The following is a 23,101-nucleotide window of genomic DNA, read 5'->3' as shown; positions in this document are numbered from 1 at the left end:
AAGTTTCAATCATATATAAAAGTTCCAGTGTTGGGTTGGACGTAGTATCATCAATGTGTAGGTTAAAATCTCCAAGAACTAAAACTCTTTCTAATTTTATAAGAGAAGATAAAAAACTGTTGAACTCATGTAGAAAAACCCCTGCAGGGCCAGGAGGGCGATAGATTAAGATACAGTAAAAAGAGTTTAAAGAGCCAACCTTTATTACTTGTGACTCAAAAGAAGAGAAGTGTTCAGTGTCAGTCACTCTGCATGTGTATCTGTCCTGATACACAGCAGCAAGACCTCCACCTCTACGAGAGAGGCGGGGCTTCCCAAGAGCGCAGCAGCCGACAGGGCACAGTTCGTTTAAGTAAAAAAATTCTCCGTCCTTCTGCCACGTCTCTGTGAGGAACATGAAGTCCAAGCTCTCCCTGGTAAAGAGCTCGTTGAGAGAAAAAGCTTTGTTTGCTATCGAGCGCGCATTCAATAGACCAATCCGACTTGATAATGTCATCCCCTTCGCGTCAGTTGGGCAGAGCGTGATTGGTCGCAGCCAGCTCTCGCGGTCACGTGGTCCCCGGCTGTACCGGCGGATCAGCTGTTTCTCCGTTGTTTTTGTTGGTGGTGGTGGTGGGGCCTGAGGCCAAGATGAAAGCTGGGCAGACATCTGAGAGCACGAATGCCACGGAGCCGTTCCATCTCGTCGCCAGCATCGCAGAGACTCCATACCGGTGTTCTGAGGGAGCGTTGGCTGTGACGCAGCGATTTCATTCGCGTCCCGCTGAAGAGGAACCATTTGCAACCACCGGTAGCCTCGGTCCAAGCGGGAGAAACCGGCTGACCACATGACCCGTTTGATTACGCACTGCCTGCCGGCCATGCGCCCTCTCCTCCTCCTCGAGTTCTTCCTGGGATTGCCTGGGACTCGTAACAGCAGCAGGTATTCCGGGGAAGTGGGCGCGCACACAAATGGTGGGGGGAAAGTTTGTTTGTAGCTGTCACTGTCATTAAAGCAGCGTTCCATAGACTCTTTGATGTTAAAAAGAGAGCTGCGATCATAAGTCCGGACAGCATAGGCACAGTTACTGGATACGAGGACTAACAAAAAGGCATACGATGTGAAAATCAATGCCAAAAACTGACATAAAAGCAGCCGAGCAGTGGCGAGCCCACACACAGGCGCCATCTTGACTCAAAAAAAAAATTTCAGTTGGAAGGCTGAAATAATGGAGGCCACTGTGCTCACTGGGCTCTTCAAAGCAGCAGAAATGTTTCTGTACCCTTCCACAGATTCTGTCTTGGAGGTCTACAGACAATTCCTTTGACTTCATGCTTGGTTTGTGCTCTGACATGCACTGTCAACTGTGGGACATTATATGCAGACAGGTGTGTGTCTTTCCAAAACATGTCCAATAAACTAAATTTACCCCAAGTGGACTCCAATTAAGTTGCAGAAACATCTCAAGGATGATCAGTGGAAACAGTTGCAATTTTGAACTTCATGGCAAAGACTGTGAATACTTATGTACATGCGATTTCTTAGTTTTGTTTTTTGTTGTTTTTTTTTAAATAAATTTGCAAACATCTAAAAAAAAAAACTTGTTTCACATTGTCATTATGGGGTATTGTGTGTGGAATCTGGGGAAAAAATTATTTCATCCATTTTGGAATAAGGCTGTGACACAAAATGTGGAAAAAGTGAAGCCCTGCGAATACTTTATGGATACTCTGTAAATGGAGCATAAATGAGGCTTTATCCATCTACCCGTCTTATTTTCCTGAACCCTATGCCAGTGGTCACTGCACAAAACACAGGGTACACTGTGGACAGGCCACCACCATCAATGAGGCTTTATACACCCTTTTAATCTGGAGACTGATAACATGACAGCATTTATTGCTTCAGAGTTATGGTGCTAACAAACTGGAGGATATGTATTTGTTCTTTTGTCTGCCAATTCTGAACAAACAGCCTCCAGGGTAAATTTCTGCTTCAAATTCTCCAACATCCATGGAGCTATAAAACTCAACTGGCATTATGCACTAACCACAATAGACATGCCAGCTGTGGTTTGGTCACTGTGTGTAAAAGGAACAGAATGTTCAAAGACTCATTCATTTGAAACATATTGACCCTACTTTGAAGCATGCGCTAATTTAAAATGCTCACATATCTTTCTGAAGCTCATGAGTACAGTATGACTGGCTTGAATGTGTTTTTGATTCATGTCATGCTACTTCTCCAACAAAGAAGTATGACATTTTTCAGCTTTACTTTGAATCCTATCAGCTGCTTTGAAGTTTATTACATCAGAAAGAAATTCAATTTAACGTTAATACAATAAGATCACTTCAAGCAGCTGCTTCTCAGTAGCAGACTTATACAAGTACGTTCCTGCTCCACATCATTTTGTCGCAAGATCAAGTGTTGCTGTTTTTAATGGATTACTGGATTGCTGAGAAAATGTGACTTACTGTTCTGGAACAGAAAATAGGTTTTCTGCCGTTAAACTGATTATGAACTTCTGGAAAAATGTTTAGAGGAAAGCAGCTCTGTGAAGTGTTACCATATACGAAATTAATCGTCATTAGAGGAATTTGAATTAAGTTATGGACTTTTTTCTTTCCCAGGGTCTGCTTGAATGGAGGTACAACTGGCCATACCATGGGGAGACACATTAGGAGAAGGGGGAGGATTCTGAATAGCAAAAAAAAAAGAAAAAAAAAGTGCCACGAAAATCGGGCGCTTTTCGTGATGGGGCATGAAGAAAGTGTGAGACTGGGCTGGCTCAGACGGCATGGAGAAAATGTGGAAATGCTGCGCACACACTCCATTCTCAGTACCTAATCGACTGGAGTGATTCTTTCTGTGCCTGGTTGGGACCTGAAGGTGGATGCACGTTGAGTCTAGAACGCACAAGCCAGCAGTGCGTACGTCAGGCATTTTACGTGTGTGTGTGTGTATATTATAGATCAGTCGGCATCTGGGTAGACGGCCGTACCGTTGTACAACTTCGATCAGAGTCCACGGTCCGCCAAAGGACCAGGCGTGTCAGTGGACACCATCAGCGCGCAGTTCGCCGGAGGCCCAGCTCGGCCGCAGCTCGAGGGAGGCCGCCATCAGCCCCGCAGCACGCCGGAGGCCCAACCGGGACCGCGGCTAGAGGGAGGCTGCCATCAGTTTGCGGCTCGCCGAGGCCCAGCGGGACCGCGGCTCGTCGGAGATGGTCACCAGCTCTCCACCGCCGGAGACACCACCCGGGCCCACTACTCGTCACGGCCGCAATTAACATAAGCATTCGGCCTGTCGGCCCCGCAAAGAAGCCGGGACATCACAGGCTAGGGTAAGCCAGCCTGGTTTCGGCTAACAACTAAAAGCTAACAGCTGTTGCACAACAAACAGCTGTTAAATAAGATGGTAAGAATGGGGCCAAAGAAAGCACCCGTGACGGAGGATCTGGAGGATATTAAGAAGGTTCTGGATACTCTCACGGAGGAGGTTTGTGCCGTAAAAACTCAGCAGAAGTAGATACTGGCACTAGTGAAGGAAGTTAAGGACCTGAGAGGCCTTACTGAGCAGAAGGACAAACGGATCGCGTCGTTGAAAACAAGGGTGAATGAGATGGAGCAGTACACGCGAATGAACGATGTTGTTGTATCTGGGCTCTACATCAGACCCAGATCGTATGCTCGGGCAGCAGTCTCTGGTAACAGGGGGGAGCCCGATGAACAAGACGAACACTCCACAGAGCAACAAGTTGCTGCTTTTTTATAAACTAAGGGGATTGATCTGGATATAAACAGTATTGAAGCATGTCATGCGGTACCCAGAAAGAATTCTACCGACAAACCTACAGTCATCATGAGTGTGTGCCGAATAAATTCATTCATTCATTCATTCATTCAGGTTTGTCAACAGGAAAGACAAAACAACTCTGCTCAAACAAGGATATAAACTTAAAGGATCCAATGTTTACATAAATGTTTCTGTGTAGGCTCTCAGTTGTCCAGGTGGTTTCCATAGTAGAGAAGCTTGAATCTTCGACTGGACTGGATTGCTTGACGCGAGGACGTTTCGCCCCCTCCCCGGTTAAGGCTGGGTTTGTGAATTGCTTTGAAACCCAGTCTTAACCGGGGAGGCGGTCTGAGACACACTTTATCTCCTGTTTACAATGGGGTACTCAGGTCAAAGGAGTTTCAGTCTTTTGTTCATGGTAATGAGTCATTCACGTCATCAAGGGAGCCATCAGAAAGGCATCCATCCCATCATTAGAGGGACAGCTGTCCTGCCATTAGGTGTGCTAACTACAGCACAATAGTTGCTAATTAGAGATATTGTTTAGTCACTAGCCTATAGCAGTCTGCCTCTCAGTAGGAGGAGTCTGGTTAGGTTTAAAACTCCAGCTTTTGTTGGCTTCTGTTTTATTCTTCTCTACAAGAGTCAGACAGAAGTCAGACTTCCAGAGCAAGAATTTTAGCTGAGGAAGCGTCTGCGATTTGAAGTGAAACGTCCTCGCGTCAAGCAACCCAGTCCAGTCAAAGATTCAAGCTTCTCTACTATGTTTACATAAATGAACATCTCACTAAACACAACGCAGATATAGCAAAAAAGGCAAGATACTTGAGAAAACAACAAAAAATTCAAAACACATGGACTACAAACTGTAAAGTATTCATCAAACTGAATGGGTGCCCAGAAGAAGCCAAAGTGTTGCTGATCAGAAGCATGGAGGAATTGGCAAAATATGTCTAAAACATGGTAAGTGAACGCAACCAGCTTTCAAAATGACTGACAAACATACAGACCAGTCATCGGTGCTTCTGAAAAGTAATAGTATAACTGAGATCATACATGGTTATGAGAATGTGGAATTACAACCTTTTAAGTACACTGAGCATCATATACAGGATCTGGAATATGAGATAGATCCGGACAATCATTTCTATTCCTTCATAGATAGTAACTGTCAGTATTACACAGAGGAACAATACAATAACTGCATTTCAAGTGATGGGAAATTGTCAATAATCCACTTTAATAGCAGGAGTCTGTACAAACATTTTGGGAGTATCAAAGACTATTTAAAACAATTCTGTCAACCATTCAGTATAACTGCCATAACAGAAACATGGCTTACAGAGGGTGATGACACAAACTATGAGCTGGAGGGTTATGAATTTAATCATCTGAATAGATGAAATAGAGGAGGAGGAGTGGCTTTGTATGTTGACAAAAGGATTAACTACAAAATTAAAGATCGAATGACTGCGGCTGTGGAAAATCTTTTGGAATCCATCACAATTGAAATAGGTATGGAAAAACACAAAAATATAATTATTAGCTACATACAACCCCTGGCAAAAATTATGGAATCACCGGCCTCAGAGGATGTTCATTCAGTTGTTTAATTTTGTAGAAAAAAAGCAGATCACAGACATGACACAAAACTAAAGTTATTTCAAATGGCAACTTTCTGGCTTTAAGAAACACTGTAAGAAATCAAGAAAAAAAGATTGTGGCAGTCAGTAACGGTTACTTTTTTAGACCAAGCAGAGGAAAAAAATATGGAATCACTCAATTCTGAGGAAAAAATTATGGAATCACCCTGTAAATTTTCATCCCCCAAATTAACACCTGCATCAAATCAGATCTGCTCATTGACACTGACCCTATGCCATGACATTGACCCTATGTGTCTTTTTGCAAGGAATGTTTTTTGCAGTTTTTGCTCTATGGCAAGATGCATTATCATCTTGAAAAATGATTTCATCATCCCCAATTGTCCAAAATATCAACATAAACTTGTGCATTTATTGATGATGTAATGACAGCCATCTCCCCAGTGCCTTTACCTGACATGCAGCCCCATATCATCAATGACTGTGGAAATTTACATGTTCTCTTCAGGCAGTCATCTTTATAAATCTCATTGGAAAGGCACCAAACAAAAGTTCCAGCATCATCACCTTGCCCAATGCAGATTCGAGATTCATCACTGAATATGACTTTCATCCAGTCATCCACAGTCCACAATTGCTTTTCCTTAGCCCATTGTAACCTTGTTTTTTTCTGTTTTGGTGTTAATGATGCCTTTCGTTTAGCTTTTCTGTATGTAAATCCCATTTCCTTTAAGCGGTTTCTTACAGTTCGGTCACAGACGTTGACTCCAGTTTCCTCCCATTCGTTCCTCATTTGTTTTGTTGTACATTTTTCGATTTTTGAGACATATTGCTTTAAGTTTTCTGTCTTGACGCTTTGATGTCTTCCTTGGTCTACCAGTATGTTTGCCTTTAACAACCTTCCCATGTTGTTTGTATTTGGTCCAGAGTTTAGACACAGCTGACTGTGAACAATGAACATCTTTTGCAACATTGCGTGATGATTTACTCTCTTTTAAGAGTTTGATAATCCTCTCCTTTGTTTCAATTGACATCTCTCGTGTTGGAGCCATGATTCATGTCAGTCCACTTGGTGCAACAGCTCTCCAAGGTGTGTTCACTCCTTTTTAGATGCAGACTAACGAGCAGATCTGATATGATGCAAGTGTTAGTTTTGGGGATGAAAATTTACAGGGTGATTCTATAATTTTTTCCTCAGAATTGAGTGATTCCATATTTTTTTCCTCTGCCTGGTCTAAAAAAGTAACCGTTACTGACTGCCACAATCTTATAGTGTTTCTTAAAGCCAGAAAGTTGCCATTTGAAATGACTTTAGTTTTGTGTCATGTCTGTGATCTGCTTTTTTTCTACAAAATTAAACAACTGAATGAACATCCTCCGAGGCCGGTGATTCCATAATTTTTGCCAGGGGTTGTATATAGAGCTCCTGGCTCTAAAATTGAAGAATTTCAAAATTGGACAGAGAAATTGTTTTCACAGATGGGTAATAAGCGAGTATTTGTTTGTGGAGATATAAACATTGATCTCTTAAACCCGCATCAGCATATAGTAACTGAGGGTTTTATTAACACTATGTACAGTCTAAATCTATATCCAAAAATTACTAGGCCTTCAAGAATCACTTCACATTCAGCTACTCTCACTGATAATATATTTAAAAATGATAGATACCAAAACACTAAGTGGCTTATTAATGAATGATATTAGTGACCATTTACCAATTTTTATAGTAACTGATTTGAAGTTTAATAAAAAATGTACTGAGAAAAAACAATATTGCAAGCGCCTGCAATCTGAAGAAGCTATCACTGCCTTAAAAAATGATTTACTTTTACAGGATTGGAATCCCATTTACAATAGGCAAGATGCGAATTTAGCATATTCCGAATTTGAAAACATATTTCTCAATATACGAGGTCTGTTAGAAAAGTATCCGACCTTATTATTTTTTTCAAAAACCATATGGATTTGAATCACGTGTGATTACATCAGACATGCTTGAACCCTCATGGGCATGCGAGAGTTTTTTCACGCCTGTCGGTTACGTCATTCGCCTGTGGGCAGTCTTTGAGTGAGGAGTGGCCCACCCTCTCGTCGATTTTTTCATTGTTTAGGAATGGCTCAGAGACTGCTGCTTTGTTTGATAAAAATTTTTTCAAAAACTGTAAGGCACAACTGAGTGGACACCATTCAATAAATTCAGCTGGTTTTCGGTAAAAATTTTAATGGCTGATGAGAGATTTTGGTCCGGTAGTGTCGCTTTAAGGATGGCCCACGGCGCCTGACGGCCATCTGCGCTTCGAGGCAGCAGCGTCTCGCCGTTTCAAGTTGAAAACTTCCACATTTCAGGCTCTGTTGACCCAGTAAGTCGTCAGAGAACAGAGAACTTTCAGAAGAAGTCGGCATGAGGAGTTTATTCGGACATTCCATTGTTAACGGACATTTTGTAATGAAAGAACGTGCGGGCAGAGTCGCATGTCGGGCCGGACCCGACCGCGGGGGGTCGCGACAGGAAAAACACCTCCGTTGGAAACCTTAACGGGCAAGTTGGAACATGCCCAAGCTGTTAAACAATTTCTCAGTTACTCACTTGTTGAAAGCCATCAAAAGCCGCCTGAATTTTACAAATGGTTTTCAACACGGAGGTGTTTTTCCTGTCGCGGCGCACACAGATTCGGCGAGTCGTCACGGAAACGACTCGGCGAATTTGCGCGCACGTCTTTCATTACAAAATGTCCTTAAACAGTGGAATGTCCGCATAAAGTCCTCATGCCGGCCTCTTCTGAATCTTCTCTGTTCTCTCACGACGTCCTGGGTGAATTAAGTCTTAAATTAGGATGTTTTCAGGTCGAAACAGGCCGACGATGGCGCCTGGAAGCGCTGCGCGACGTCCCGCTCCGTGGGAAGTCCTTACAGCGACAGAAACACCCCATAATCTCTCATCAGCCGTTAAACTTTTCACCGAAAACCAGCTAAATTTCTCGAATAGTGTCCACTCGGATATTCCTCACAGGTCCAGAAAAAATTTTGATAAAGCAACGCGCACCATCTCGAGCAGCGTGTGAAACAAAGGAATTCAGCCGAGAGGGCTGAACCACAGGGAAATGACGTCACCGACACGCATGAAAAAACTCACGCATGCGCACGAGGGTTCAAGCATGATTGGTATGATCGCACGTCATTCAAATCCATATAGTTAAAAAAAAAAAATAAAAGTGTCGGTTTCTTATCTAATAGACCTCGTATATAACAAAAATTGTCCAATTATACAGTATAATTAAAATAACTATAAACTAACCCATGGATAACAAAAGGTCTTCAAAAGGCGTGTAAAAAGAAAAATAGGCTATACAGAGAATTCATTAAAAGTAAATCAAGAGAGGCAGAGGTTAAATATAAGGACTATAAAAATAAACTAACAACTATTATGCGGAACTGTAAAAAAATCATACTTTGGAAAAATACTAAACGATAATAAAAACAATATAAAGGAAACATGGAAAATACTGAATAGTATTATAGCAAATAAACCCAAATCAAATAACTATCCAACATACTTTACTTATGACAACAAAGATGAATATAACATGAACCAAGTAGTGAATAGTTTCAATAAATTTTTTGCTAATGTTGGGCCAGATCTGGCAGCTGAAATCCCACACAGTACATGGGAAAATCAGCAATTAATCGCCAGAAATCCGCACACAATGTTTCTCAGCCCAGTAGATGAAAGGGAAATTATTAACATAGTTAGTACATGTAAAAGTAAAAAGTCAACGGATCATAATGAGGTACATATGTCCTTAGTAATGCGAATAATCACTGAAATCGCAAAACCATTATCATATATTTTTAACAAATCATTTCAAACTGGGATTGTTCCTAACAGTATGAAAGTGGCAAAAGTGATACCTTTATTCAAATCTGACAGCAAGCATCTTTTTACTAACTACAGGCCTGTGTCTCTACTGTCACAATTTTCAAAGATACTGGAAAAACTTTACAACAGCAGACTGGATAAATTTATAGATCGACACAACTTGCTTGATGAAAGTCAATATGGTTTTAGAGCAAAAAGGTCCACGACTCTGGCATTGCTCGATTCCATAGAAGAGATCAATAAACATGTGGACCAAAGGGTAATAGTTGCAGGTTTATTTATTGACTTAAGAAAGGCTTTTGACACAGTTGATCACAATATATTATTTCAAAAGTTGGAACTGTATGGGATCAGAGGAGTTGCTCTGAGTTGGATTAAAAGCTACTTACAAAACCATTCGGGGAATACTGTTCTTCATGTCTGGACATCGTTTGTGGGCTTCCACAGGGTTCTGTGTTGGGCCCAAAATTATTTATTTTATACATTAATGAATTATGTAAAGTCTCAGATATGGTTAAAACTGTGCTCTTTGCAGATGACACAAACCTGTTTTGCTCAGGGGAAAATCTGCAACAATTATTATCTGATTTAGGAACAGAAATTATAAAGTTAAAGAGATAGTTTGATATTAACAAATTATCATTAAATTTGTCTAAAACTAAATTGATGTTATTTGGAAATTATAAAAAAGGCATGGGGTAAACATAGAATGTGTCAAAGAGAGTAAGTTTTTAGGTGTCATTATTGATGAAAAACTACTGAGTTGTCAGAAGGTTCCGCCGTTTTTTGTTTGTCCGTCAATGAAAAGTACTCTTACATCAGAGTACTTTTCATTGACTACAGCTCTGCTTTCAACACGGTCATCCCTCACAAACTCACCTACAAACTGTCCGCCCTTGGACTCCACCCCACCCTCTGTGACTGGCTCCTGGACTTTCTGACTGGCAGACCACAGTCTGTCAAGATTGGGAATAGGACCTCAGCCAGCAACACCACCAACATCGGTACCCCGCAGGGCTGCGTCCTCAGCCCTATTCTCTACACCCTCTTCACCTACGACTGTGCCGCCTCTCACCCCGACAACACCATCATGAAGTTTGCTGACGACACTGCTGTGATTGGACGCATCACCGGCGGAGATGAAGCAGCTTACAGGAGGGAGGTGGAAGGCCTGGTGACATGGTGTGGAGTCAACAACCTCACCCAGAACACAGATAAAACCAAGGAAATGATAGTGGACATGAGGAGGGAGAGGGAACCTCATCAGCCACTGTCTATCCAAGGCCACGAGGTGGAGAGAGTGAGCAGCTTTAAATATCTGGGGGTCCACATCAGTAGTGACCTCACTTGGACACTCAACACCACACAGGTGGTAAAGAAGGCTCAGCAGCGGCTGTACTTCCTGAGGAGGATGAGGAAATTTGGCATGTCACCCAAGATTCTCAGCAATTTCTACAGCTGCATCATTGAGTCCATTCTCACCACCTCGATTACTGTGTGGTATGGCAGCTCAACGGTGAATGACCGCAAACGCCTGCAGAGAGTAGTGAAGACCGCATCAAAGATCACAAGGACACCACTACCATCTCTGCAGAGCATCTACCATCGGAGAGTCCACAATAGAGCTGCCGCCATCATATAAGACCCTACACATCCCCAACACGGACTGTTCACACTGCTGCCTTCTGGACGGAGGTTCAGGAGCGTGAAATGCAAAACCACCCGCATCTAAAACTCTTTCTACCCCACTGCCATCAGACTGCTGAATGCTGCTAAGGACTGAGCAGACCCCCTGGGGTCACTTCACACTGTTACTGCACCTTACTGTTACTTTACTGTTAACTGTTAATACTTGAATCTTGCTATTTGCACATTATTTTACTTCATACTGTAACTGCACCTTTATTGTTACTTTACTGTTAACTGTTAATATTTGAATCTAGCTATCTGCACATTAACTCATCAATACCCTACAGTCAATGTAGCGCACTACTGCACATTTATGTACATAGGATTTTTTTTTTTTTTTTTTTTTTTTAATGCCTATTTTTTAATGCCTATTTTGACTATTATTATAGACACCCGGTGAGAGCAGCAAAGAAGACAATTTCATTGCACAGGGAAATACGTTTCTTACTGTACATATGACAATAAACCTTTGAACTTTGAAAAATTAATTGGAAATCTCATATTCAGCATATTCAAATGAAGGTATCAAAACGTATTGCAGTATTAAATAAAGTAAGGCATGTTCTTGATTGCAGAGCACTACATACTATCTATTGTTCTTTGGTTACACCCTACTTGACTTATTGCGCTGAAGTTTGGGGCAACAACTACAAAACGACATTGCAACCATTATTCATTCTTCAAAAAAGAGCATTAAGGACTATTCATAATGCAAGTTATCGAGACAACACCAACCCACTGTTCATTAAATCTCAAATATTAAAATTTAATGATATGATTTCGTTAAGACTGTTCAATTAATGCACAAAGTGAAAAATAAAGAAGTGCCATTTAGAATTCAACAATATTTTACTGAGAGAGAAGGACAATATAATTTACGGGGCTTGTATCATTTTAAAATTGCTGGCGCTCGGACGACCAGGAAAGGTTTCTGTCTCTCCATGTGTGGCCCTAGATTATGGAATAACCTGACGGATGAACTCAAACGATGTCCAAATATCAATCAGTTTAAAAATCAATATAAAAAATGATGTTTTCAAGATATGTATCTAATGAAGTACGATGAGTTTTGTGTTGTCAGTTGTAATTGTGAACTTGTACAGTAACATTCATTTGTGTATGTGCATGTATGTATATGTGTATGTGTATATATGTATATATGTGTATATATGTGTGTGTAATTATGTATGTATGTTGGTGTGTGTATACATGTATACTGTATATGTATGTAGACGAAGACACGGTGTTCACTTGATATGTTTATGAAAATGGGATTTGAGTTTGTGTTGTTAAATGTGTTTGTAGCATGGCCCAAGCAGAGGGTCACCCCTTAGAGTCTGGTCTGCTTGAGGTTTCATCCTCAATACATCAGAGGGAGTTTTTCCTTACCACTGTCACCTGTGTGCTTGCTCTGGGGGTAGGCAATGTGTCTATATGTATGTATGTATGTATGTATGTATATATGGGGTGGGCATTTATAAGCTTTGCTTCTGCTCACCCCCTTTTTGGTCACACGTCACTGTGGAATTGTCTTGTATATCAGTTTTTGTTATTGACAAGTTGTGTGCCAAATAAATAAATTCAAGTTCATATATATATATATATATATATATATATATATATATATATATATATATATATATATATATATATATATAGAGAGAGAGAGAGAGAGAGAGAGAGAGAGAGAGAGAGAGAGAGAGAGAGAGAGAGAGAGAGAGAGAGAGAGAGAGAGAGAGAGAGAGAGAGAGTTATTATCTATCGTCCACCTGGTCATTACTGTGAGTTTCTCTGTGAATTGTCAGACCTTTTGTCTGACTTAGTGCTTAGCTCAGATAAGATAATTATAGTGGCCGATTTTAACATCCATACAGATGCTGAGAATGACAGCCTCAACACTGCATTTAATCTATTATTAGACTCTATTGGCTTTGCTCAAAATGTAAATGAGTCCACCCACCACTTTAATCATATCTTAGATCTTGTTCTGACTTATGGTATGGAAATAGAAGACTTAACAGTATTCCCTGAAAACTCCCTTCTGTCTGATCATTTCTTAATAACATTTACATTTACTCTAATGGACTACCCAGCAGTGGGGAATAAGTTTCATTACACTAGAAGTCTTTCAGAAAGCGCTGTAACTAGGTTTAAGGATATGATTCCTTCTTTATGTTCTCTAATGCCATATACCAACACAGTGCAGAGTAGCTACCTAAACTCTGTAAGTGAGATAGAGTATCTCGTCAATAGTTTTACATCCTCATTGAAGACAACTTTGGATGCTGTAGCTCCTCTGAAAAAGAGAGCTTTAAATCAGAAGTGCCTGACTCCGTGGTATAACTCACAAACTCGTAGCTTAAAGCAGATAACCCGTAAGTTGGAGAGGAAATGGCGTCTCACTAATTTAGAAGATCTTCACTTAGCCTGGAAAAAGAGTCTGTTGCTCTATAAAAAAGCCCTCCGTAAAGCTAGGACATCTTTCTACTCATCACTAATTGAAGAAAATAAGAACAACCCCAGGTTTCTTTTCAGCACTGTAGCCAGGCTGACAAAGAGTCAGAGCTCTATTGAGCTGAGTATTCCATTAACTTTAACTAGTAATGACTTCAGGACTTTCTTTGCTAACAAAATTTTAACTATTAGAGAAAAAATTACTCATAACCATCCCAAAGACATATCGTTATCTTTGGCTGCTTTCAGTGATGCCGGTATTTGGTTAGACTCTTTCTCTCCGATTGTCCTGTCTGAGTTATTTTCATTAGTTACTTCATCCAAACCATCAACATGTTTATTAGACCCCATTCCTACCAGGCTGCTCAAGGAAGCCCTACCATTATTTAATGCTTCGATCTTAAATATGATCAATCTATCTTTGTTAGTTGGCTATGTACCACAGGCTTTTAAGGTGGCAGTAATTAAACCATTACTTAAAAAGCCATCACTTGACCCAGCTATCTTAGCTAATTATAGGCCAATCTCCAACCTTCCTTTTCTCTCAAAAATTCTTGAAAGGGTAGTTGTAAAACAGCTAACTGATCATCTGCAGAGGAATGGTCTATTTGAAGAGTTTCAGTCAGGTTTTAGAATTCATCATAGTACAGAAACAGCATTAGTGAAGGTTGCAAATGATCTTCTTATGGCCTCGGACAGTGGACTCATCTCTGTTCTGTTAGACCTCAGTGCTGCTTTTGATACTGTTGACCATAAAATTTTATTAATTTTATTATTTGTCTAATAGATTACAATTTGTTCATGTAAATGGGGAATCTTCTTCACAGACTAAAGTTAATTATGGAGTTCCACAAGTTTCTGTGCTAGGACCAATTTTATTCACTTTATACATGCTTCCCTTAGGCAGTATTATTAGACGGTATTGCTTAAATTTTCATTGTTACGCAGATGATACCCAGCTTTATCTATCCAAGAAGCCAGAGGACACACACCAATTAGCTAAACTGCAGGATTGTCTTACAGACATAAAGACATGGATGACATCTAATTTCCTGCTTTTAAACTCAGATAAAACTGAAGTTATTGTACTTGGCCCCACAAATCTTAGAAACATGGTGTCTAACCAGATCCTTACTCTGGATGGCATTACCCTGACCTCTAGTAATACTGTGAGAAATCTTGGAGTCATTTTTGATCAGGATATGTCATTCAAAGCGCATATTAAACAAATATGTAGGACTGCTTTTTTGCATTTACGCAATATCTCTAAAATTAGAAAGGTCTTGTCTCAGAGTGATGCTGAAAAACTAATTCATGCATTTATTTCCTCTAGGCTGGACTATTGTAATTCATTATTATCAGGTTGTCCTAAAAGTTCCCTAAAAAGCCTTCAGTTAATTCAAAATGCTGCAGCTAGAGTACTAACGGGGACTAGAAGGAGAGAGCATATCTCACCCATATTGGCCTCTCTTCATTGGCTTCCTGTTAATTCTAGAATAGAATTTAAAATTCTTCTTCTTACTTATAAGGTTTTGAATAATCAGGTCCCATCTTATCTTAGGGACCTCGTAGTACCATATCACCCCAATAGAGCGCTTCGCTCTCAGACTGCAGGCTTACTTGTAGTTCCTAGGGTTTGTAAGAGTAGAATGGGAGGCAGAGCCTTCAGCTTTCAGGCTCCTCTCCTGTGGAACCAGCTCCCAATTCAGATCAGGGAGACAGACACCCTCTCTACTTTTAAGATTAGGCTTAAAACTTTCCTTTTTGCTAAAGCTTATAGTTAGGGCTGGATCAGGTGACCCTGAACCATCCCTTAGTTATGCTGCTATAGACGTAGACTGCTGGGGGGTTCCCATGATGCATTGTTTCTTTCTCTTTTTGCTCTGTATGCACCACTCTGCATTTAATCATTAGTGATCGATCTCTGCTCCCCTCCACAGCATGTCTTTTTCCTGGTTCTCTCCCTCAGCCCCAACCAGTCCCAGCAGAAGACTGCCCCTCCCTGAGCCTGGTTCTGCTGGAGGTTTCTTCCTGTTAAAAGGGAGTTTTTCCTTCCCACTGTACCCAAGTGCTTGCTCACAGGGGGTCGTTTTGACCGTTGGGGTTTTACATAATTATTGTATGGCCTTGCCTTACAATATAAAGTGCCTTGGGGCAACTGTTTGGTGTGATTTGGTGCTATATAAAAAAAATTGATTGAAATTGATTGAGAGAGAGAGAGAGAGAGAGAGAGAGAGAGATACACACACACATAAAATAACTGCGGAAATCTCACACACACGCACACACACTAGCGTGCTGCCAGTAAGGATTGACAGGCTCTAGATTGGGTGGTTTTTATAAAATAGGTAGTTGACATTTTTCAAGGGTGGTAATAAATCAAGCAAAGCTTGTAAGATAGTTGGAATGGCCTGAGTCCAGAATGTTTTTATAATGTTAGAATGCTGCAAAAACAGAAAGTTGATAGAACAATTATTTTGTGAGAAATTAGTCATTTTAGCTAACCAGCAAACAATGGATGTTGTGCTACAATGCACCATGAGAGTTCGGGTTTGATGGTTTTAAATGTTCATGTTAAACAGTGTTGTTAGTATTATTCATTTCTTGTGTTTTTGTAGTTCAATTGTTTAGTCAGTTTAGTTAAGTGTTATGTTGCTGTTACTATGAGTGACTTAAGTGTCATGCTCCCGGTACCATAAGTGAAAAATGTAGTACTTTTAACGTCTTCCGCCACAGTCTCTGTTTGTCAAATTAAAAGCACCTGCTTACAGCAGAATGCAGAAAAGACAAAAAGGTCTGCGTGTGTGTGTGCAATTTTGATCACACACAAACTGGGAAGAGCTTAAATTTGCTATTTGATATGGTTATGTATTTTGGGTCAAGGATGAAAGGCGCCAAAACTGTATTTTGATAGGAATAATATTTTTAGAGAAGCTACATTTTAGCTAAAAACACTGAACAATGTACATTGATAATTACATTCTTGACTCACACGCCAATCCAGCAGGGAGCAGTAACTCATCGATATATTAAAAGCATGAGTGCGTGTGTGATTTTATTTGTAAGTTCAACGTAAATGCATACCATATGGCAAATGTCAGCTCTCCTCAGTTTCGCCGTGATTGAAGCCATACACACGTATGCACGCACACAAATTCACTGTGACAGTAAATCTGTATTTCACACTATGTAAACTTTCCAATTAATCTGCAGTTCATATACATGCCAAACAGCGAGCGTGGGGGGAGGGGGTGTTCCAGACAGATCACAGCTTAACTATTGTCCAGCACACCACTACCCATGACCACCAAAACAAAGTCTCACTTGTGTCCACTTTCTCACGTGCTGCATTGTTATTATACTACACTTTGGCTGGAGGTTTTTTTTTTATTGTTTACATGTACACGTGTGAACGGGACAGGAGGTCCTCAAACTGGGTCCTGCAGAGGCTGAAGTACTGCTGAAAGTGGCCGTCATCCAGACGCAGCTCCTGCAGCAAATAATGAAACTCCCCGTGAGGATGTTGTGAACCCAGGGACGGCGCCGCTGCCGATGTTTGTCAGCTTTCCACAACAATTAAGAGCACAGCAACTCGCTCCGTGTGATCAAGGTCCGTCATGTTAACTTGACTGACAACCGGAGCCGGTGAGCGGAATGGAAGCTCCTCCTGTTTGATGACGCACTGCGGCGAATTTTCACAGTGAAAGCAGAGCATTACACCGGGCGATGGTGGCGCGAATTTGTGGCGTCTGGTCGCGCCCGGTGTGAACGTGGCATTGCGATTAAAGCCGAAAACACAATTAAGACCCAAAACGCAGGGAGACAGGATGAAGAAGTCAAATTACACTTTTATTGTGTGATCCAAAATGAATTGATAAATGTACAAATCCGTGGAAGAACACACCACAGTAGGGAGACGCTGACTTGACCAGAATGATGATTGGAGTGAGTTCCCAAACCAGTTGGTGGATGAAAACAGAACTAGGACCAGGTGGCCGCGATGGAGCTGACAGGTGACAGGAACACTGAGTACACAAGGAAGAAAAAGCTGTCAAAAAAAAAAAAACAGAATTGAGCATAAACAGAGTGACAGACTGAGAATCACTGAGGCCAGGTACCACATAGGCAGAAATGAGTTTCTGGCGATCGTGGAGAGGCAGGACCGTTGTCACAGACCGAACGGCCCCCCTAAAAATCAGTCCGTCTGCCTTCGCGCCGCATGTGTCATTTCGGACCACAGCAGCACATCTGAGATGGAGTGTCTTCACCCAAAGCAATCAAATGGATTAATGGGATGATAAAGGTAAAACCTCTTAAATCATTCTAAACTCAGTTTTAAGCAGAAATGAGGTCGTTTTAAGCAGAAACTAGGCGAAACTCTGTGACACTTTGAAATGACCGTGGCACAGTGAACATAGCAGCTAGCAGCAGAATTTATGTGGAAATGATTGTTGAACAAAAACTTCAGATATCTGTCGCTGAGACAGATGATGACTGGAGTGCAGTTTTAAGCAGAAACGAGGTAATAATCAGTGAACCGCGGCTAATGACGCATGTGCAGTGAAGGCAGGATGGACCAATTTTTAGGGGGGACCTTTCAGTCGGCGACACCATGGTTTATATAACAGATGCCGTTGATTGCAAACAGGTGAAAAAAATCAGCTCCGTGACGCAGCCGCCTGGAAACACAGAAGGGGAGGGGGGCCAGAGCAGACACCAAGGCAGCACAATAGTACCCTCCCCCCTTTAAGGGAGCCCCCTGGCGACCTACCAGGCCGGCCTGAGTGGACCCGATAGAAGTCATGGACAAGAGAGGGGTCCAAAATGAGGCCCGCGACAAACAGGAGCGCTCCTCTGGTCCACAATCCTCCCAGTCCACCAGATACTGAAAACCCAGACCCCAGTGCCACACATCCAAAATCTGGCGCACAGTCTACGCTGGATGGCGGAGAGTGATCGGCTGGAGGGTGCAGAGCGCTGGTGTGGACAGGCTTCATCCGTGACACATGGGACAGGATAGATCCGCAGTGACCAAGGCAGCTTGAGCCTGACTGCAGCGGGGTTCATGATTTTGTTGATCACAAAGGGCCTGAAGTACCTCTGCACCAACTTCCTTACTTCCACCTTGAGAGGACCATCTCTGGCCAACAGCCACACCTCCTGGCTCGGCTGATATAGGGTAGCACAGTCTCGTTTCGGGGCAGGCACTAAAGGAGTATATGATGCATATGATGTAATTTCTCTACTTTTGGGGTACAAACCACGGCATTTTCAATGGGGTTTTGGGCAAATTACACACACAAAGTGAAAATACAAAAGAAAAAGTGTGATGCGGTGGGAAAGTGGACATGTGTTGTGGTTTATTTATGATCCGGAGCACAAACGTATCAAGTCGGTTTTGCAGGCGAGAGAACAGAGCTACTCTGCTTAGCCGTTAGGCTAACACTTATCGACACAACGTCTCCTGCTTTTGATTCCCGGTGGAGAATCAAACGCCTTGCCTTTTTTTCTCCACTGGGAACCGAAAAAAATTACTTTTCATGACTGTTTCGGTGATTGCAGCCAAAAACAAAACCGTACACCATTTATCCGTGTGAAGTATGTATATAATGTGTATATATTAAATGGAGGTCCCCATAAGTGGCCAAATCCCGTGATATCGCGGAGGGTTCAAAAAGATTACAGTCTCCTACTGGGTGGATGGGGTTCGGTGCTAGTCTGCATGGTGCACTGTCCAGTCCCTCGCCCACGAAGCAGAGCAGGACAGGTGGCCCTCCACACCTGTCGACACCGCCACAGGTGGGCCTGGACTGAAGACACAGTTAGATCACATTCCTGGGCAGGAAATAGAGGAGGCTGATAACCCCAACAAGCATTCAAAAGGAGAGAGTCCAGTTGCTGAGCTCATCTGGGAGTTGTGTGCGTACTCCACCCGGCTGCTGGTCTGGGGATGGAATCCAGATGAGAGCCTGACCCAGGCCCCAAGCACTGAGCAGAAGTTCTTCCAAACTTGCGACGTGAACTGGTCTCTTCGGTCCAATGCAATGTCTAATGGGATGCCATGCAGCCGAAACACATGGTGGACATGGAGGTCGACAGTCTCCTTGGCCACAAAATCTGCTGCCTTGGAGAATCGGTCCACTATGGTGAGAATGGTGTTCATGCCTTTGGAGGTGGGGTGACCAGTGATGAAGTCCCGGCAGATGTGCAACCAGGAACAGGCAAAGGAGAGGGCAGTGGACGGAGAAGTCAAGGCCACAACTGATGAGCTGTCTTATACCTGACACAGATGGTGCCAGCCTTGATGTAGACTAATTCCACACATCTGCCTGGACTGAGGGCCAACAGAAGTGTTGTTGGAGTGGACTGAGCATTCTCCGAATTCCATGGTGACAGACAAACTTGGAATTGTGGATGAATTGAGGGACTGGAGACCAAGCAACAGGTGACACAAAGAGCTACCTGGGAGGTCCTCCTCCAGGATCCGGGTAATTATTCTGGTCCTCCTGGATGATCTCTGTGTTCCTGGTGAGAGCGCCAATGACCATCTGGTCAGGAAGGATAGTATCTGGAGACGGTGAATGATCCTGATGAGAAAACTGAAGAGCGAGTTCACCGGGTTTGATGTTTTTCGATCCAGGTCTGTAAGTGGTTGAAAAATTTGAACGTCCAAAAAACAACGACCACCTGGCCTGTCTGGGATTACGTCATTTAACTGATTGAATATAAGATAGATTCTATGCTAGTTTCCAACAACATCAAACATTGTAATGGTCAAAGAGGTTGTATTAATGTATCTTCTGCAACAGAGACAAAAACGTAGATGGAGGTGGTCTGTGAGGCCATTAACTTTGGTAATTTACAGCAAGGTTATATATGAAAGTCTAGTCAAAAACGTTCGCCATTGCAAAATGTCCTGATTGCATCCTTATGCTGAGGTTTATAGCTAATATTGACCTATTGGCTAGTATTGGCTTTTGAGGGGAAAAAATGAATATACTCCATTTAGGAATAACTTTGTAACATTAAAAAATGTGGAAAAAGTGAAGTGCTATGAATACTTTCCGGTGCACTGCATTTATTACTATGTATTGCATTATATCTTTTCAACAGCCTGAGATGTCTTATCATCTCATATCCCCTCCTCCACTCACCTTTTCTCTTGCATCTGCTTATTGGACCAGTTCTCAAACGTGACTGTAAAGCGTGTGGCTCCCAAATAATCAGAGTACAATCACCACAACTGGCAATACCTACATTTCCAAATATAGCATATTTGCCTTTCCCACTGAATGTTTTCAGACTGTACAGTCTGAATTACCAGGATAATAGCAACAGGAACTAGACCAACAAGGAATTAGACACACCGAGGTTTAAAGTAGGTCAATATGAAGCAATTTGTCACACCAGCAGCAGGATTTGCCAGTATTACTGTTGTACAGGAACACTGTGTTATGTACCCATGCTTATTATCATTTCAAAGAACAGTGTTTGCACGCTACATCTGAAATGTGCTCGACAGAAAATTGCAATGGCGTGCTTTAATAAGTATCAGATGCTGTAGCCTCTTGCTTTGTCCTTTTCCCAGGTCATTTTAACATATTTCAGACCAAACATACGAGTGGCAGATGAAATTCTTTTTGATATGCGCTAAAATTCACCATATTGGAAACTAAAATGTGAGTTTGTTGTTTCACTTTCATGTTTATTTCACTGTCAATTGGATAAATTAATGTGGAAAATCTATTTCATTATAAATTTGTGTGGAATTCATAAAAAAAGAAAAGGCAGTGGATATTGTTATGGTAACTGTAACTATGTGGTGGAAGCCTATTATTACAGCGGTCACGTAACACCCTAACCCTAATTACCCAAATAACCCTAATCTTCCAGAGATACATGAACCAAAAGAAATGTCTGACATGAAGAGCATGAAAAAAAACAAACAAAAAAAACCATAAAGTCTTGTTTTCCCCATCGGAGAATCAAACGCCGGTCTTCCACATGACAGGCAGGGATACTTACCACTATTAATTACAGCAGCTGCCATAAGCATAGCCTCAAGATTTAGGGTTATGGCTGCCGGAACTGTAACCACTTCCAAAACAAAAAGGGGGAATTTTGAAAGTACTCAAGGTATTGCTTAAAACTGAATTGGACAAAAAGAAGGTTTTGTAAAATGACAGCATTTCCAAATGGAAATTTAAAAAACATAAATAAATATATCATTTATAAATAACAGCACATTTAGTAGCTAAACACTGGAATTTCTTTAAGATTCAGTTTTAAAATAATATGCACAATTCACTAACCAGTCCCATTAAGGTGAGGTTCTTTTATTTCAGATTTATGAAATAGTTATTTTTTGCTCTGCTTTTCTCCTTTTTTGTCAATGTTGTGAAGTGCTTCAAAATTAATACTAATTCAAAATGCCTTTTTTTTTTTTTACAAACAGTTTTCTATAAAGTTGATTTTTAATTGTAACTCTTCCCATTCTGTCATAAATCGTGTTCGATAGATAGATAGATGAATTTGACACATTTTCAATTTGATTTAATAGGCTATGTTAATAATGGCAGTGTTGAACTTCCATACAGGTATTGGTTCAGTTTTTTCTGAAAAGAATAAAGAAGAATAAAATAAGTGCGCTAAAGTCAAACCTGAGACAGACAGAATAAAATAATGCTGTGATTTTTCGTTCTACTTACACCCTGAAATAAACTGTCCAGCCTGCCGGGAACAAAAACAAAAAGCACTTACCTCACTCTCTTCAAATTGTCGTTCAGCTGCTGTCAGCCAAAATGAGACCCAAAAACACAGGTGGCTTCCTTTATCTCAGCCAGAAAACTTATTATACGGACGGCAGAAGGAGCAGCATTCTTCTGTTCGACCACCGACATGTATCTTCAGAGTTTGTTTCCAGTCGACGACACGGTAAATTCACAGACAGAATCATGAAAATCAACTCATCGTTTTAATCTCCTGAACCAATGTCTTCATCATCACCGCGGTTTCATGAAACACTGGTCGAAGCTTTGGCTCGTTTCTTTCTTCGCGACTGTCGAAGCGAATCCGTCAGTAATTGTATTTTTACAGTTTAAATTTAGTCTTTTCTTGTTCTTTTTCTTTCCCTTCTCATTTCTTTTTATCATTCCATCTCTCTTCCTCCCTGCTCTCTCTCTCTCTCTCTCTCGTGTGTGTGCGCGCGCGTTGTGCGAGTAGGGGAGATCAGGCTGGTTGTCACACATTTGACAGTTTGGATATTTCCATAAAGCCGACTAGATGTAATCATCTTTCAATCATTAAGTATTTTCTGACTAAAATAAACAAAACAAAACAAAACGCTGCTCAGTACCAAGTGGCAGGGGATGTAATCACATGGTTGAACATTTAGAATTGCATTGGGTGGGGCTTGGGGTGGATTGTAGAGGTGGGCGATACCAGTAATTTTGGTATTGATCCGATACCAAGTAAATACAGGCCCAGTATCGCCGATATCAATACCAATACTTTTTCATATTTAAGCTTCATAGATCCAAAGGATCCAAAAGACCTAGCATAGAATTTCTCCAAACGTATGTGACAAAAAAAAAACTTTATCACAATCAACATTTTTGTTTAAAAAAAATCACTCAACACAACTTAAAACAAAATCTCCTGAGGTAGAGGGCTGACAATCCACAACACAAGGGTGCG

The 23,101-nt window shown here is 41.4% G+C and overlaps 1 protein-coding gene across 1 annotated transcript in view; it reads right to left on the bottom strand.

Annotated features, from left to right (window-relative positions):
• slco1c1 (solute carrier organic anion transporter family, member 1C1) overlaps positions 1-22,706 on the bottom strand; it is a 126,743-nt gene extending 104,037 nt beyond the window's left edge. Inside the window, exons 1-2 of the mRNA XM_034169374.1 lie at positions 22,171-22,706; positions 14,130-14,136 (exon numbers count right to left, since the gene is read on the bottom strand). The gene's annotated coding sequence lies outside the window, so the exon portion shown is untranslated. The remainder of the gene's footprint in view (positions 1-14,129; positions 14,137-22,170) is intronic.
• Between the last annotated feature and the right edge of the window lie 395 nt (positions 22,707-23,101).

Source organism: Thalassophryne amazonica, chromosome 4 (genome assembly GCF_902500255.1).
Source record: "Thalassophryne amazonica chromosome 4, fThaAma1.1, whole genome shotgun sequence".
Classification (NCBI taxonomy): domain Eukaryota; kingdom Metazoa; phylum Chordata; class Actinopteri; order Batrachoidiformes; family Batrachoididae; genus Thalassophryne; species Thalassophryne amazonica.
This window is presented reverse-complemented; position numbering and strand designations above follow the sequence as displayed.